The sequence below is a fragment of the Phasianus colchicus genome, chromosome Z (genome assembly GCF_987193195.1).
Source record: "Phasianus colchicus chromosome Z, bPhaCol1.hap1.1, whole genome shotgun sequence".
Lineage (NCBI taxonomy): Eukaryota > Metazoa > Chordata > Aves > Galliformes > Phasianidae > Phasianus > Phasianus colchicus.
The window spans coordinates 71,553,452-71,572,199 of NC_143476.1; the positions used below are offsets into that span (position 1 = coordinate 71,553,452).

The following is an 18,748-nucleotide window of genomic DNA, read 5'->3' on the forward strand; positions in this document are numbered from 1 at the left end:
TTTGAAGTTGGTGAGTAGTAGGTGGATTATGTTGTAGGCAGCTTGGCAAAAATCTGATTAGTTTAACAACTCCATATAAGTACATAATTATGTTGAAATAAACATACAAGGAAAAGTATCATTTCTTTGAGTGGATATTCTGACCCATTTTCAAGCGTAAGTATTTGTTGAAGGATTACACTGATATGGCGGTAGCTGGTTGCTTATGTGGTTCATCCAAATGATTAACAAAGAGCTGAAAAATCTATTTACTTTTGTAGTTTTCTGAAAACTTAATTAGAAATAAAAATACATATAATGAACACTATCCTATACATAAACATGTTAGACAAGAGTTTCTTTCATTTTTATGAGTTGCAGAGTAAGTACAAACAGCAATTACGCCCCAGAGGTATAATTAAAATGTCTTTTAAAAAAACTGTTAGCAGTTAGTGACTAACTGCTCCTCTAAATTACATACTAGGTATTTTTTGAGAACAAAAAATTGGAAATTAATTGTTTTTCATTTGTCACCTTTTGCATAACTAACACACAAGTGTTTCTTGACACCAAAAGAGAGCAAAAAACACGCGTCTCTCTTCAGTCTGCTCTTCCCCTCTCAAGATTGATTTTACTTACAGCTCACCCTTTTCTAGACTAGATCTTGATGCATTTTATAGAAATCTGCTAATTCTTCAGAAAGTTACTGGCATTCTCAAGATCATGTGTAAAATGAACACACCCAGGCATCAAGGTATGTATTTACTGATGTCCAAATATGCACTGCATCCAAGTTATTCATAACTTTGGGGAATTTCCAGCTATGTCTTATACTTTGGACAGATATTTTTTCTTTCAAAGAGCCACTTTTGGAAGAGTAATTTGGGATGATTTTGTGCATGAAGTTGCTTGTCACTCTCTTTTTGAAATCTGGCCACTAGCAGTCATATCAGACCTATAGGTACATGGAACCAAGTGCCACATTCTGTAAGGTGCATGTAAGATGCATGACTTTAACATCCTGTATTCAGACTCATTGCAAGTTTCCTAACAATTACCAAGAACCAATACTGTCTCATCAGGTATGTTTACACCGTGTTCTTGTTAAGATGATATATGTTTATTTGGACAAATACACTCTGAACTACTTTGTCACAGGATGAGCTTGTTTTAAAAGAGTACTTTACTTACTCTGGTCTATGTGACCCAAAGTACTCAAATCTGTCAGTTCAGGTTGAGTCATGCTTCTTCACTGCCTGTTCTTATGTCTGTACAGGTCTTTTCCTCTCAAATTCTGAGTTCAGCTCTGGATTTTCCTTTATCCATAAAAAGAAATGAATCTCACTATTTATGCTGCTTTAAATGGTCTCTAGCAAAACTCAGCTCACCTTCCTGTTTCTTGAGTGTTTGAAACACATCAGCCCCTCTATTAATATAACAAAAAATCTGCTCTAGGTATAGTGTTTGCATTTGCACCGTGTTCTACATTTATAAAAGTCAGCAGTAACTATAGAATCATAGAATCATTAAGATTGGAAAAGACCTCCAAGAGGTCTTTTCTCACTTTTCTCACTTTTCTCACTCTTACAGAGAGTAAGGAATGCACTTGCTGGAATAGCTTGCATATGAGGGCTTTGAGTACCAAGCTGCTGCTTTCCTGTTGCATGAGACAGTATTTCTGTATGACTAACTCAAAATGAATATTGGAAATAAATTGATAATACATGTGAAGTGCAGCACCGTGTCTATTTAATTTACAAATGCACTGAAGCAGGCTCTCTGGTGTATTTCTCTGCCTTGTTTGGTGCTGTCATCACAGCTGTGAGAAATACCATATACAGATAGATTTTGGACTGCATACAAACAAAGGGAAGAACAAATATTTTGAAATGACAGACTCCAAAATGCCTGTGTAATAGAAGTAGAGTTAGAATTTCTTCCCTTTGAGGTTTGGTAGGTGCTCTCTCTTCTTTATTGGGTCTATTAGGAAAATGGCTTCTCATTGTTCCTCAGTTTCCAGTTAGAGATTGGAAACATAAGGTTTGAGAGAGTTTGCCTGTCAAGTTTTACTGAGAGTTTTGAGAAACAATCAGTCCTTGGTAACACCAAGCAAGTTCTAAGATGAATAGAACTAGCTATCAGAATATGAAGTAGCTCTTATATCTGTGGTTCTGTGCCAGCTGGGAGCTTCTGAAGAGGAGGTTAAGGAAGGTGAGAGGTGCTCTGATGGTCCTCTGTAATTCGAAAGGACATGGCTGAAGTTGCAGCTGGAGCAGTTCTGTCTAACGTAAAGCTGAGCCTTTTTGTTCTCATGACTTGAGCCTGGGTATTGAATTTGAGTAAGCTGAATGTTGGTGCTAAATCTTTTTCAGAAAGTCTTTGTGCTTTTTTTATGAGTTGATTTTTTGAGGTGATGAAGCATTCCATAGGGATGCTTGGATTTTCCAGGGGATGTCTGAGATATCTGGATCTGGTGCAGACCAATGGACCCATGGAGCTGCTGCATATTTGGTATGGAGCAAATGACCATGTTTAGTCAGATCTAGGCAGCCTGTATTACTCAATAAAGTTGAATGATAAATAACAGGAGGCACGCAGGCAAATCCCAGGCTGGCCATGGTGTTGCTGTTGCAATATGAGCTATGTACACGTAGGTTAGTAGGCTAACAATTAATCTCTTACCCTGTGGGGCAATCAAGAAGGTTTTAAGATATAGTGGAGGATTATAGCTTGTAATCCTTTTCAAAGTTTAGGAGAATAATTTTTTTTATTAATAAAGGAGAGTAACACTTTTACCCCAGCAAGTTCTGTGGTTTTAGATTGCTGCTCAGAACAAAGAGACAGTAAAACAGGACTGGTATGATAATCCCCTAGTACTGGCAACTTGTCCTGAGCCTGCCAGCAATCAAACGACTTTCAGTGTTGACAGTGCCAAAGCACTCAGAGCCAACAGCTCCTCTGATGCTGAGGAACTCCTGGATTTCAGGCAGGTAGTACAGTTTTACTGATGTTTTTTTGCATGGTGGCAGGGGAGGTCAGCTACTTCATCGCTGTCCAAGGTAATTGTTTGATATTTAGATGTTTGGTGAAAGTGGTGAAACTTTTCAGAGACTGTGGTTCATGCAGACCTTATCAAGAATAAGAAAAGATTTTGTCTCTTGATTAACTAGGTCTGATGATGCATGCTTGTATGAAAAGATAAAGCATCAATATGGCTACAGATTTTACTTCAAAAACAAGCAATGCCCTGGTAGGTGTGCATGAAAAAGGCAAGTCAAATGGTCATAAATGAACTTTATTACACTACAGGAGAGTTAGATCTTGAATTTCTGTGATAGCTATTTTGAGTCAAGCTAGCAGGGATAGAGAGAGAAATTCTATTACTGTGTTTAGTAATTTATAGAACTATATGTTTTCATATGCATTTTCAATTTACTGATTGAAACAGCAGTATTTTTATTGTTGTTTGATTTATTCTCAGTTAACAGATTCCTAGTCAAAGAATTACAGATGCTGCAGGATTATCTGGAAGCCCAGGTAATAAAAAGAAACCGAGGAGTATTTGAAGCTGCTGTTTTGTGGGGTAGCTGATGAAATGTGGAGCAGGGTATTATAAAAGAGAGAGTCCAGTAATTTCAATTACAGACACTGCTACCACTGAAGGTTGCCCTGCTTTAGTTAGAAATCTCAGAGTTGTGACAGAATAAATAGCAGTTTCTCTTTTCTCTATCTCAGGGAACCTTGGGCCAAACTCAGTAAACATAGCTCAGAGTGTGTGAAGATGAAAGTCTTTGTTGTCTTACGATGAGACAAAGAAAAAATAAGTTGCAAAAATTTTCCTGCAATTTTAAATACTACTTCATCTCCACTTCCCTTTGTTCTAACAGTGTTTTCATAGCTGCCGCTCACTATGGCTTGAGACTGGAAGGGTAAATAAATGCGTATGTTATAAATATCCATTCTCTAATTGCATCCTAATTATTTTCCAAACATTATATTTCTTTATTTTCAATCCAAGTTTTAGATTGTGTGATAAAACATCAACTTACAAAGACAATGGCAGAAGAGGGAACTCAGATAACAGACTCCAGGCCTATCGCAAGAGCCAGCAGCCATCAAAGGCCATCTGCACAAGCCCAGAGGAGCTCAGGAACACACAGCAGCAGGCAGGAACCCAAACAGAGGACTCCTGAGGAATGAGCACCTTGTCCACTCCCCTCTCAAAAAATGGAAAAAATGAAATGTCAGGGTGAGGACCACAGCTATGTAAGGAGTAGTCACACAGTGTGGTTTGGCTTGATAAAACTTTCCTTGTTCAGACATGGCAGACAGAAAACCAAAACTTTTCTGCATTACTTCTGGCTAAGATGATTTATAAAAGTGGAATTCTGTAATATTAGCTTAAACTGTAGGGGAAGGTTATTATTTTTTTTTTTTGCCAGAACATTGAGAATTAGACAAATGTGTATTTACAGCAGCTGTCAAGTATGCCTCCCTTGCAAGAAGTGATCAGTTAGAATACAGTTCTTGGGCCTGGATTCGTCTGACTTGTACTAAATACCTGAATATTCCACCTAAATGCAGTACTTAGTGCTTGTGCAGCCTTTGAACAAACGGCTCTAGTCATGTAGCCAGGAAGAAAAATGTCACAATAATTTGGATGGAATTTAACTTCTGTTAATCTGATCTTGCATTTTCTTTTGATCTGTGGCTTCTAGTTTAGACAGAAATAAAGTGCATAGATACACCCAGTATAAGGATGATGAAGGAACAGTGTATTATTTTGTATGTGAGAGAGATTTGATCAAAATAATTTTGATTCTTTTTCTCTCTATTCTGTAATTCTTGTGTGCAGATATAATCTTAATTACTGTATCCCTTTTTTACTTGTTTATCTTGGACCAAGATGAATATTTCTTTAACATCTTATACTGTGTTATAAATCGCAGAATCATCAAATCATAGAGTCCTTAGAGCTGGTAGGAAAGGGATCTCTGAAGGCCACCTAGGCCAGCTCCCCTGCAGTGAACAGGAATATCCACAGCTTGCAGGTTGTCCAGGGCCTGACCTAACTTCACCTTGAAAGTCTCCAGGGACAGAGCGTTAACCACATCTCTAGGAAACTTATTCCAGTGCCTCACCACACTCACTGTAAAAGACTTTTTCCTTATATCTAAGCTAGATTTACCCTCTTTGAGCTTGAAACCATTTCCTCTTATTCTATCACCACAGACTCTGATAACGCTCCCCTGTAGATACTGAAAGGCCCCTCTCAGGTCACCTCGCAGCCTTCTCTCCTCTGGGCTGAACAGTCTGCCCTTGTAGGAGAGGTGTTCCATTCTGTGGATCATTTCTGTGACCTCCTCTGGATGTTCTCCAAGAGGTCCATATCTTCCTGTACTGAGGATTCCACATTTGGATGTATTACTCCAGATGAGACCTTAACAGTAGAGGAGCAGGATCATCTTCCCTGCCCTGCTGGCCATGCTTCTTTTGATGCAGCCCAGGATCCAGTGCACTTTCTGGCTGCAGGGGCACATTGCTGGCTCATGTCCAACTTCCTTTACACCAGTAACCCTAGATCTTTTTTGACAGGGCTGCACTCAGTCCTTTCCTCCTCCAGCTTGTATTGGTAATGATGGCTGCCTTGAACCCAGGTGTAAGGTCTTGCATTTGGCTCTGTTGAACCTCATGAGGTTCAACATGGGCCCACTTCTCAAGCCTGTCTAGGTCCATCTGGAGGGCATCCCATCTCTCTGGTGTGTTGACCTCACTCCACAGCTTGGTGTCATCAGCAAACTTGCTGAGAGTGTACCCAACCCTGCAGTTGACGTTACTGATGAAGGTATTAAAAAGTATTAGCCTCAGCACTGACCCCTGGGGGACTCTGCTTGTCACTAATCTGTATGTAGACACTGAGCCATTTACCACCACTCACTGGACTCTATCCTGCCAGTTCTTTGTCTACTGACCAATCTACCCATCAAATCCTTATCTTTCTAATTTGGAGAGAAGGATGTTGTGGGGTACTGTGTCAAAGGCCTTACTCAAGTCAAGATAGATGACATCAGTGGCTCTTGTCTTGTTCATTGATGCAGTGACATCATCAGAGAAGGGCACTAGGTTGGTCAAGTAGAATTTGTCCTTGGTGAAGCCTTGCTGGCCCTTCCGTATCAGCTCACTGTCTTCCATGTGCCTTAGCATAGCTTCCAGGAGTATCTGTCTCTTCCTTGGCACAGAGGTAAGATTGACAGGTTGGTAGTTCCTGGGGTCATCCTTTTTATCCTTTCTAAAAATGGGTATAATGCTATCATTTTTCCAGTCAACGGGAACTTCACCTGATTGATATACCAAGATACATTTTAGAACTGAGCATCTGTAAATTATCTATCCTACTATGTGCTTCAGAAATGTTCTTCATAAAGTAAACCAGTAGTGTTGTTGATGTTCCAGCACATGGAAAGCTTCTACTTAAGCAGTATTTACAGGAACACAGCTTTCTAATTCAGAATTAGACACCTGGATTTTTAAGTATTTTCCTTGCTATGGTTCCCTCGTATGCCTTGGGGAAAGGAAGCAGAACAATGTCAAACAAGACATGTAGATTGTGAGGAAAGTTAGAAAATGAAAGAGGAGTCCAGCACAATCCTATTAGCCAGATGTTTATTTCCATGCTATATAGTGACATCTGCAGATTGAACACAGTCCTATTATTAGAACCAATTACCAAAGCATGCAAAATTGCGAGATGAAAAGCCATTTCTTAATCAGGAATGCTGTGTACTAGCTTCTTGTACCATAAAAACTGGAAAACAAACCCCATAAACCAGCGGTAAATATATTAGTTTTATTTGTTTGTCTATTTGTTTGTTTGTTTTGTTTGATGAAGTAAAGATGATTGTTGTACAATGTTTGTAAAGATGAAGTTTAAAATACACCAGTAATGAATGGATGACTACTAGTTTTCGAGATGTAATAAACGTGTTACATTTATTAATCTCATTACTGGAAAAGCAAAGCCAGAATCTAAAATAGCCAAGAATCTGCCTTCACTGCAAATGACCTTACAGATCTCCTATATATTTCACATTATCTGAATTAATGACACAACAGAGATTTCTCTTTTCTTCTTCAAACATCTCTGACCCTTTCTTTGCCTCTCTTTCTTCTGGCTACAAACCAAACTAATGAATAGAAAGTAACTTCAGCAGCTATATTCCACTGTTATCCAAAATAATATGTGCTCTGTAGTAGGACTGCAAACTGTGCGTGGTTCATCCTCCATCCTACCCTCACACAAGTGGAATATGTTCTTCACTTTAGTGTTGTATTTTTAATCATATATCAACATTCTAGCAGTATTAGGCTTTGACTAATAGAGAAAGTAGTACTTTGTAACTGACAGTGAAATTATAATTCTTGTAATTAAACTACTATTGAAACTCTGTAAAGTGCAGTAATAAGAAAATACTATTTTTGGAGTTAGCTGCTCTTTCAGTGTTTATAACCAATCCAAACTGTAAAGAGCCTGAGAAAGAAAGAAATTCTCACTTGATCTGATATTTTTTGCCTGAAGTCCTGATCCAGACCATGTTTAATGTTTTGAGAGTTGGCAATCTTCACTTTTGGAGTAGGTCTATACTCCTGTCCTTATATTAGCACAGAATGCTGTAGTCATGTGACCAAACTTGCAGCTTATACAGAAGTTATGTAATGTATTATACGTTTTCTTTAAATAAAACCTGAATTTCAGTTCTAATATCAATAGTCAATGACTTTGCTATTTCAAAATTAAGAAAAAAATGCTATCGTCTGATTTTTATTTTCTTTTTTTGATGTATCAGCTTGACTGATGTTGGTTGATTAAGGATTCAACATGAACTGGCAATGTATCTTTGCAGACCAGTATCCTGAGCTGCACAAAGAGAAGTGTGACCAGCACTTTGAGGGATGTGATTCTGACCCTCTACTCTGCTTTTGTGAGACCCCACCTAGAGTACTGTGTCCAGTTCTGGGGACAAGAAGGACATGGAGCTGTACGAGTGGGTCACAAGGAGGGCCACAAAGATGGTCAGAGAGCTGGAGCACCTCCCCTATGACAATAGGCTGAGAGAGCTAAGACTCCTCAGCCTGGAGAAGGGAAGGCATTGGGGGGAGACATTATAGTTGTCCTTTAGTGCCCAAAGGGCCACCTACAGAAAAGCTGGGGAGAGATTTCTTATAAGGGTAGGTAGCAACAGGATGAAAGGAAATGGTTTTCAATTGGAAGAGGGTAGCTTTAGACCAGATATGAGGAAGAAATTCTTTACTGTGGAGGTAGTGAAACACTGGAACAGGTTGCTTAGTGAGGCTGTGGATGCCCCCTCCCTGGAGTTTTCAAGGCCAGACTGGACGGGGCTTTGAGCAATCCGTTGTAGAGGGAGTTGTCCCTGCCTATAGCAAGGAGTTGGAGTTACGTGATCTTAAAGGTCCCTTCCAAACCAAACAATTCTATGATTCAATGATTCTATGACTCGTACTATTATTGTCGAGATTATTAGATATTCATATATCTGTATTCATATATGTATATATGAATATATATATTTATATTATGTATATACATAATGTAATATATGTATAATATAATATATAATCATAGATTAGATATTCATGTATTCCATAGCAGGAACATCTAGGTCATGTTTAAACAAAAAGTGAAACGAAACTTTAACAACATTTTTTTTTTAATGATTATCTTCAGAGACTTTAAGAGTATGGAAAAAATATTTAATTTTTATTGGCTAGATGCAGTTCTGTGTAAGCCACTGGAAATAACACTGTATGACACATTTTTCTTATTCTAATTCTTTTATAAATTGAGAAAGTAAAGAAGGAAGGGAAGGAGGAGTTGGACTGGAAATAGTTGTATAATAGTAACATAATTACCTTCTTCCACTTGATGGGTTTGTCTGTTCCCCTTAATTCTCCTTGTGTTTTGTGCTGTGTGCAATATAGAAATCTCACTATAATCCTTCACGTGGAAAAAAGTGTCCTAAGATACTTTAAAGACATGGAAGATCTTTATATTGTCTGAGCAGTGGGGCTAGACCAGCATGGATGCCTGACAAAGAGCCAGGACATACATTTTACTCTTGTTGCCATGGTAAAATGGCCAAATGTGGATTTCTGAAGAAAAACATGTAAAAAGGGAAAAAAAAACAAAAATGTGGGTGCTCATGGTCGAGACCGAATTAATACAATTTTGTGTTACAAATCATTACAAGCTATTTACAGATTTTCTATCCCTACTCAGGATTTTGCTTTGCTACTTGAGACATCTATAGCTCTTCCAGTATTCCCTCACCAGCTGAGCTCCTTTCAAGTCATTTTTCTTTTGATGGTTCATTTGATTTTTAGTATATTTTTAAAGGGATCGGTATCAATAATTAAGAAAATGTTCAGAGGAAAATCTTAAAAATGTTATTAACTTTCACTTTTCAAGTCAGAAATGAACATGTGTGATTCACTGCTCACTAATGTTACTTTTATCAGTAGTTTCCTTTATTTTAGCAAAAAATACAGGATTAAATAATAGTTATGTGGACATTTTAAATGTATTTTTAGTTGTGCGAGATTATTCTTCATGGTCAGTCATGCTATGAGAAATATCCAAACTGGAAATACTCTCTACTGAAGTGAAATAACCTAGTAGTGTAAACGTGATGCCCAGAGGGATGCTCATTTCTTCTTCCTTTCAGTAACTTCTGCTGTTTTCTTTGATGGCCATGATAGCAATTACTACAGCCAATTGAGAACAAGGAGGCATTTGTTTCCTCTGTATTAATCACTTGTGGAATTGCAGCTTCAGGGTATGTTCACCAAACTGGGCCACACAGGTTACATTCTTGAATTCCTGACTATACTCATTACACAGGAAATGAAAAGAGGTTTGAAGAAGCTAAGAATATTTTTTTGTGTAATGATAAGAAAGAAACTTTTAGTGACAACACACTTGGACAAAAACTAATAAGATTGTACAAAGATCCTAAATATTTGTGACAGAATGTTGTTTTCTTAACATTCATTTACTTCATTTTTAAGGGTTTTTCATTTTTTCATACTTTTCATATTTTCATATTCCAGAAGTTAAACTATTCCATCACACTTCATTTTTGGCACCTGCAACGTGGTTTCCATGGTATGATTAACATTTCTCTTTTTGATGACACAAAAGAGATCTAAATTCCTTACCATCTCTTAACATTTTGAAGAAAATTAATGTGATTTTCCAAAGAACATTTTTGTGTAATATAAAATTTGTACTGGATTTTTCTGCAAAGAAAATTTGCTGAGCCTCATCATTTGCTTAAAGAGTCAAATCTAACTGTGAATCTTCAAATAATAATGACAAATTACTTTCAATTACAAAAAAATGCCAGTTCAATACTATCATGCAAAGTGCCTTATTCCAGAATATACTCAAGTATGAAATAAATTCTGAGCAAAGAAGAAACTTCCTAAATTGTATGTATTCTCACAGATGTCAACAGAAGTTTGCCACTATGTGCAGTCTGAAAGAATTGTTTTTCTCTGTATCTAAATTGTAACAACATAGATGCAGAAAAAGTAATGTCATATATATCAAATTGTTCATTCTGTACATGGATATGAAAAGCTTAATTTTTAGGGAACATTCCTGTACTGGGGGCCATCAGGAGTTCAGTCTTGGAGAGTAAACTGCCTTCATCCCAGAGCCTGTCAAAAAGAAAAAAGAAAACAAGGAACATATGAAGTAAAGTAAGTAAATCATTGCAGAAGAAGAAACTAGCTCACTTAGAGATGTATCCATGTAGAAAACCACAATTTATCTGTGAAGAAGAGGAAAAGTTAATTTGTAATATCTTAGAATCATAGAATAATAGAATTTTTTGTGTTGGAAGGGACACTGAAAGGTAAATTAGTCCAACTCCCCTGCAATGGACAGGAACATCAGGTTGCTCAGAGGCTCGTCCAACCTGACATTGAGTGTCTTCAAGGATGGGGCTTCGACAACCTCTCTGGGCAACCCATTCCAGTGCTTTGCCACCCTTACTGTTAAAAACTTCTTCCTTATATCCAATCTAAATCTTCCCTCATTTAGTTTGAAACCATTTCCCCTTGTTTTATGACAACATAACCTGCTAAAGAATATGTCTGTCTCTTTCTTACAGCTTCCATTTTGACATGGAAAGGCCACTTTCAGGTCTCCCAGGAGCTTTCTCTTCTTCTGGCTGAACAGCCCCAATTTTCTCAGCCTTTTCTCATAAGAGTGGTGTTCCATTCCACGGATTATTTTTGTGGACCTCCTCTGGACATACTCCAACAGGTCCACGCCTCTGCTGTACTGAGGACTCCAATTTGGCTGTTGTACTCCAGGTGAGGCCTCACAAGCCCAGAGTATAGGAACAGGATTACCTCCTTTGACCTGCTGGCCATGAAGGCTGCCCAGCTTCTGAAGCCTTGGAATTATATTGTTTCAAAGACTTTATTATTTATTTATTCATTTATTTATTTATTTTCATGAAAGTGGCATTGTATAACACTAAATCAACTTGAATTAAAAAAAAAGAATGTTATGACAAGGACACATCTAGAGAAAAAATGCTCCAGGTTATCACTTATCAGTCTTTACTTTGAGACCAGACTTCTATCTGCTGTTTTGGCTTCATTTCCCTAGCTTTTTGGCCAAACCGAGAGCTGCAGAAGACAGCCTTTCATACTTCATGTGCAGCCTGATTCACCCTCTGAAACTGGAACATACAGAATAGGGCAGAGGTCATTCAAGAAAAATTGTTTTGTGATCATTAAAGTATGCAACATGACATCATGGACAGATGAGAGGAGTAAGGGAGTGTTGTAGACGAACAGGGAGTGTCCCGCGATTCATGCTCTCCCTGCTGAAATGCTGTATTTCCCTCAGTTTTAGGAATTGCCACATTCACAGGAAAGGAATGCAGTGGTATTTGGTCACCCAGACTGGAATCAACATTTGCACAAAAAAATGTTAGACATGTAAGTAAATAACTATTTACCGAACCTCAGTGTTAACTCCACAGTTACAAGACTACACTGAAAATTATTGCTTAGATGAACACCAAAGGATTTTTTGTCTTCCATTCAGTGAAGAGGAGGTCAGGAGTGTCTCACTTCACATCAAGACTAAAGTTTAATCATCTTGCAAAAAGAAATCTTGGCCAATGTATGTAATATCAAACTGCTCCTGGGGTTTTGTACAGCCTCTTCCTTACTAAAACAAGCACTCAGAATTCAGTGTTAGACATCACACTTCTGCTGGTGCATTGTTCACAACCCCCACCTCTTTCTTTAGGGGTTAGAAGTACCCTTGGAAAGGCTTAGGACCCAAAAATGGAGCAGAAATGTGTAATGGCTGTCTTACTCCTGAAGTTTATGCAAACCAGTCATGTCAGGTTGGTGGTACAGTGTCAGGGCTCAAGTGCTCATGTTTTTGCTTTATGCACTGCAGCATTATTTCTTATCAGTGAACTGAAAATTCCATGCTTATGCAAAAAAAAAGCACAAAACATTGCTACTTCTTAACCAAACAGGATGGTGGCTGGGTAGTTTCACGGATAACGATCGTTTTGCAGTATTACTAGCCCTGGCTTAAGAGTATCTTTGTAAAAGACTGCAGTCCTTCTACTTCCCTTCCCTGTAAGATTTGACCTGGCCATATGTTGAATTAACGTTGCATAAGCAGGTTGTTATTACACTTCAGTGCTCGACTTTAAAAACCACAGTACTTTAAGGTGCTTCCTTGGTTCTAAATTTGCTGAAACCTCTGGTCCATCATACAGAAGGTATCTTTTTGAATCATCAGGTTATTGGCAGCAATAGGCTGCTGTCCTCTGTGCGGATCTTGGACATTTTAGCAATGACTTGCACAGTTCTTATTGTTAGCAAGGGAACATAGAACTCAAAGATGATAAATGTTTTCTTTAAGACCATGATTTTTTAAGACTTGTGGTTTTTCTCTAACCTTTTTCTGAGAAGCAGCTAGATCATTTTTACTGGCACATTACCCATGGCCTGCTTGCCTGCAGATGCGCTCCTCCCAGATCTCAGATTGCATTACTGTCTTGCAAAAAGCTGTAAAACAAATTGGCAAGGTGCGGATGTCTTTTTTCCCAACAGATAGAGCCACTAAATGCAAAACAGTCTTTAATTACTACCACTAGCTCAAGTCCCAGGGAAGTGTTACAGAGGAGAATTCCCAATCTTGCTCCTTAATACATTGTGAGAAGGCACTTTTTGTTTTAAAATAGTTGAACAGTGAAAAATTAAGAAATGCCAGGATTTAAAGTTGCTTCTGGTATTGAGACTGAATTCTCATATCCTACTGCTGAGCAAAGTTTATCATTTGAGGCTCGATGATGTGCTAAATGCAACAGTATGGTTTTTCATTCAGTGCTGGCCCATGTCCTGCTGGCTCAGCTTTGGGGTGGAATTTTCGTGTGCCTGCCTGTGAAATGCCATGTAAACAAGTGCTATGGGGAGAATTTCCAAGAGCATGTAATGGCCAGATATACAAGGGGATGTTGTGTTGGTGTAATGGGCTATCTCCCTTTAGCAGTATGAGACTTCACTGTCTACTAAAGGTATTCCATAGCTCCGTGTTTGGGAAAAAAATAAAAGTAAAAATCATAGGTAAAGCACAGATTTTAATCTCAAAGGCAGACCAGGGCACCGAACCCTTGCGCCCCACATCCTGGTTGAATGTTTTAATGATGAAATTTCCTTTGTGTCTTGTTTGGACATATATGTGGTCTGAGCACATATACCTACAAATGAGAAAGACTGAACATCTCTGTTCTGAGAATAAGAAATAATTTTCACCCTGTCTCTGCATAACGCATCTGAAGAGGTGTACATATAGGGACGTACCTAAACCTGAATGTAATTCCTTGCTAACTTTGCTGACCAGTTGGTTACATGTGGAGGTGGGGGTTATTAGGGACTATGTTTTGACAGGCATGAGAATTGATGCAAGCCTTGAGCTTTCTTCTGAGCCTAAATTACTGACTTCCTCTGTACTGACAGTAGCCATAAAACACTTTTGTTTGTTTGCCTGAAAGCCATGTTTATTCTATCTTCCTGGGCTTATCCTAATTAAATGTGATCATGAATGAAAAAAAAAAATCTATTTCACTGCATTGGAGAGATGAACATTCATGGAAAATGTACTACATTCAAATAATGACAGAAACTGTTTAGGCAGGGATAAATCTTGACGATAGGCATTGTTTTGCATAGCTTCTTACAAGCCAGAATATAGTAGCACAGCATTTTTCTTTCATTTCAGGTTTTGTTTTTTTTTTAATTATGATCTTCCAAGTCTCTCCCAGCTTCTCTCCCCTCTGAAATAATCTGTTCAGTTTGTAAGCTTGGAAAGGAACAATAAGATGTGATGTGTGTTTATACAAAAACAATTTGTTTAATAGCTAGAAGGAATAGCTCTGTAAAAGTAGCATGATTTATAAAGCCCAGGGTCACCTTTGGAGTTTTTGAGGCCTTAAGCAATGGATGATTACACTGCACCAAGTGGGACCAGAGATAGCAGACTTTGCACCTGCAGTTGCTTTTTCAGCCTTTGTACTCTGTGCAATTGATTGCTCAGAGGCCCTCGAGGCTGTTCAAGATTATATGGTCTGAGCTGGTAAAATGAAAAGTCAAAACATCAGGTGAAAAACAAAAGAGCAAAGAAAAGATGTCAATAAGAGGAGTGTCTGAAGGTGAATTAGCAGCAATTTGATTGTTGAGTCAAAAAACATGCTGCTCTTACTTCTCTTAGATCTTAGTGTATATTACTGACAAGTATGCTTCTGATTGTTGCTGTGAAGCATTTTTATCACTGCCTGTTTGGATTCTTTCTCCAACTGATGCTTTGAAATGCAGTGAGAAAAGTGTGAAGGAAGTGTTGAGAACAACTCTATAGATTCATTCCTTCCAGTGAGGAAGGTAACAGTGTAGTGAACACATTAGCATTAAATAGTGAACAAATTAGCGTTAACCTGGAAAAAATGAAGCTACAAAGAACCATTCCTATAAAATACCGGAGATGCTAATATGACTCTTTTGTTGCTTCTCTCACTGCCTTTACATTTGAAAAGCATTTGCTCTGAACCTGCATATTCCTAATACCCATTATGTGCCTATTTCCATAATTTTTGCATTTAATTATCTTTTCAGTGCCACTTTTGCTATTCTGTATTTCAAGAATTCTTCTGATTTTGTACAGTGATCGCTGTGTGACCTCACTGAAATCTCTTGAAATCCCTCGTCATGATCTCAGTACATGAATTTAGTACACAGACAGTTTAAGTAATTTCCAGAAGCCAAATTAAACAAGGCGTCTGACTTCAAAGTGGTACCAGGTTCTAGTCTGTTGTTCTTTGCTCATATAAGCATTTTGAGCTGCATGGTAAATCCTTCTTGACTCTCTTCCCTTTCTTCCAGACTCTGGCCCTTTCTTTTCCCTATCTTTACATTAAGGATGATGTAAATGTGACAAGACAATTTTAGGTTTCTACTGACCAGAAATGTCAGCAATAAGAAGCTGATGTGGTGATTAAAACAGATTGGAGAAGTGCCACTTAATAAACTACATATCTCACCAAAACTAAAAATAGAAGTATTTCTTCAAATCGTTTCACAACAAAATGCATAAATCTTTTAACAGTGCTTCCCACAGAAAGTCCTACTCCTGCTTAGAAAAGATAAATCTTATGACAAACTCTGGACAAGAGTGTGCACAGGCTTGCTGATAAGAAAGGTGAAGGCCTTTGAAGACTGTACATTCATTTAGATGCAAAGGCTGTCTTTTGGCTCTGCCTCTTCCCATAACTGCGGTTAAGCTTTTATAAACTTCTGTTTATTCCAGATGTTCATACTTCGCTTCTTGAAAAACATCCTGAGTGTACTGATTTTATGGTACTTAGCCCAGCTTGCATATGAAATGGTATGTGAGAAGATCTCTGAAGGAGTTTGTGGGCTGAGTTCAAGACTCTGAGCCCTGTGTGCCAGTTCAACTTACGATAAGGAAATCAGTGTTTGGAGCATTTATAAATTTGACATCTCTAATTTTACCTTCAAAAATCAAAGTGCACAAATAGAAAGGTGGAAGTAGGCATTTTTTACCTTCTGCTCCTAGAGCTTTTGCTTCTTCTGAAGTTAGTGATCCTTTATGAATAGAAAGTACAAATTAAAAGTAAAAATTAGAAGTAAAAATCAATGTCCAAACTAACAGCATAACTTCTAGATGAATTTGACAGACTGTGTTTTGGGGGAGAAAGGGAAGGGAGAATTGCACTGCATTTATCACATTTCGTGTTTTGACCACAAGTCAAGTTATTCTCTTTAAAGCTTTCCCCTTATATTCTGCCTTGATCACACAAATAAATTCAGTCTGCACTTAAAAAAGAGCTTACTTATTAAGAGCACTTCTGAAAGTGCCCATTTTAGTGTCGAGTTGTGACTCGTGTCTTTCAGTGGAGTTCTGCAGCTCCCCTGTAGCCTCTGAAGGATTACTTACATGTCTCCATGCCCTGTGGCACTTTTGAAATTGCTCTTAAGTGGTCAGATGTGTCTGCCAGGTTATTCAATTAACATCTGCTTCTGCGAACTCAGAGCCCACACTGGAATGAACACATTCATGCTCCACTGACTGATGCAGCTGCCTGGGCTGGAATTTTTATCAGGACGGACTGTTCTCTTGAGCTGACAAATATGAATGCAGATCCAGGTGGATATTCTCTCTCTGCTTATTACAGCTTTGCCTCAAAGCCATCAAAATGACCATGCATTATATATACCCTTTCCCAGAATTAGGTGATCAATACTGAAGATGAACATACACACAAAGAAACAGAATATAATTTTGTAAATGTCTGTTTCCAGTTCTCCGTTTCTCCTTATTATTCACATAACTTACCTCAAGCTCATGCAAATGTTTTATCTTTCTTAATGATTAATTCCTGTATCTCTGCCTACAGCTGAACCCGTCTGTTGCCTGGCTCCTTCTCTCCTCTATTAAATATGGTAACTACATCAGTTCTTTCCCCGATCCTTTAGTAATACCCTGTTCTCAGTAAGCTATCATAAATCTTTTCTATAAGGTTTCCAGTTTCCCTTTCTTCTGCTTTCATAACTTGAGGATTTAAGTCATCTGGGCCTAGTGCTTTGTTGGCTTTCAGTAGTTCTAACTGCCTTCTTATCTGTTTTGTGATGCGGGTAAAGCCTTTCAACAATGCACTCCCTCAAGCCTAGGAAAACATGCCTCAGTACCTAGGATGTTATCTTCTTTCCTTTTTTGTGTACTGATGTGAAAAAGTCATTCAGACCTGCATCATATTAACCATCTATCTCTAGCTTTTTGCTTTGATCATCCAGAATTCCTCCTGTATTGTTTCCTTTGGTTTTGATAGCATGTTTTGTTTTACTTTTTAATGTATTTACTATCAGTTCTCAGTTTTCCATTTAAGCACTGTCTTTATTTACATGTCAATTTTTTTCAATTTCGTCCCATCTCTCTCTATTAATTTCCTTCTCAAGGATATAAAATTTCCTGACAACCTGCTCACCAGTTCTGTTGCTTATTTTGCAAGGTTCTGCTTTCATTCAAAATTTTAAATATCTCATTTCTGCATGTTGTTGTTTTTCTTTTTTTTAAAGCAAAAAAATGTAGGCAACTTTTCCTCAAGCAACTATGCAAGTAACTGTAAAATTTCACTTGTAATTCAGCATTTCTAAACGTGCATTCAGTTGCCAAGTGAATATTGTAAGATCACTTTTTACTAATGGCTTAGAACTATAAGGCTTAGACAAAAAATCTTGTTGTTTTTATCATTATCCAAACAAAAAGATACTCACTCTGATCTCAATTTTAAAACTTTTCACTATTTTCTGTAAGGTTAGCATGAGGGGTATTTTGTTTGTTTTTGTCTTTATCTCATGGATTTTTTAATTTTACAATGCCATAAAATTGAAAAAACAACAACAACAACAACAAAAAACAACAAACCCTGTTTTGTTTTTGTGTGTGGCATTATTCAGTTTGGAAGAGTGAATGAACTGATTAAAATGAACTTGTTTAAAAGTGAGTTTGATTAAAAATGAATTCCAGAGGAGAACTGGAAAGAGCAAAATCAATCTAAATGATCAGATCAGATTTATGATTTTATGAAAATTAACTGTAGGTAAAAGCATGTGCAAAAGCTGAACTGTAAAAGCTTTAGTTACACTAGTTCTTTCCCTCTGAGATCTATCAAATGGTGAATAGTAATCTGTCACTCACAGATGAAAAAAAATGATTTGATTTCCAGACACTTTCAGTAACATATCTCCTTTCATAAGTGCTTAGCATATACATGCATTCTGCACTCTTTCGGGATTTGCTTTTTCGGCCTCTACTGCAGATTTGGACTATTACCCTAAAAGTCCCTATGCTCTTACCCAGGAGTTTGTCCATGGTGGAGCTGTCCTTTTAACACCACTGACATGACATCCCAGACGTTTAACCTTCCTGTCCATTTATTCTGATCCCTAGGACACTGTGACAACAACTGTGACTTATATGCTTGATTGAATAAGGACGAAGTGTCCTTGGCAAGCAGTCTGCCTTTACAGAGTCAACCTGCACACAGTATATATAACCTTCACTAGACCTTTTCCTATATGCACTGCTGTGCTGCACATTTGGTTTGTTGCACCAGTACTCTGACATAGTGTTCTA

The 18,748-nt window shown here is 37.8% G+C and overlaps 1 long non-coding RNA gene across 1 annotated transcript; it reads left to right on the top strand.

Annotated features, from left to right (window-relative positions):
• The first annotated feature begins 2,585 nt into the window (after positions 1-2,585).
• LOC149913075 (uncharacterized) lies at positions 2,586-4,299 on the top strand. The gene is made up of 3 exons (XR_016462084.1): positions 2,586-2,633; positions 3,461-3,516; positions 3,998-4,299. It is a non-coding gene; the product is annotated as an uncharacterized LOC149913075 (long non-coding RNA).
• Positions 4,300-18,748: the final 14,449 nt, after the last annotated feature.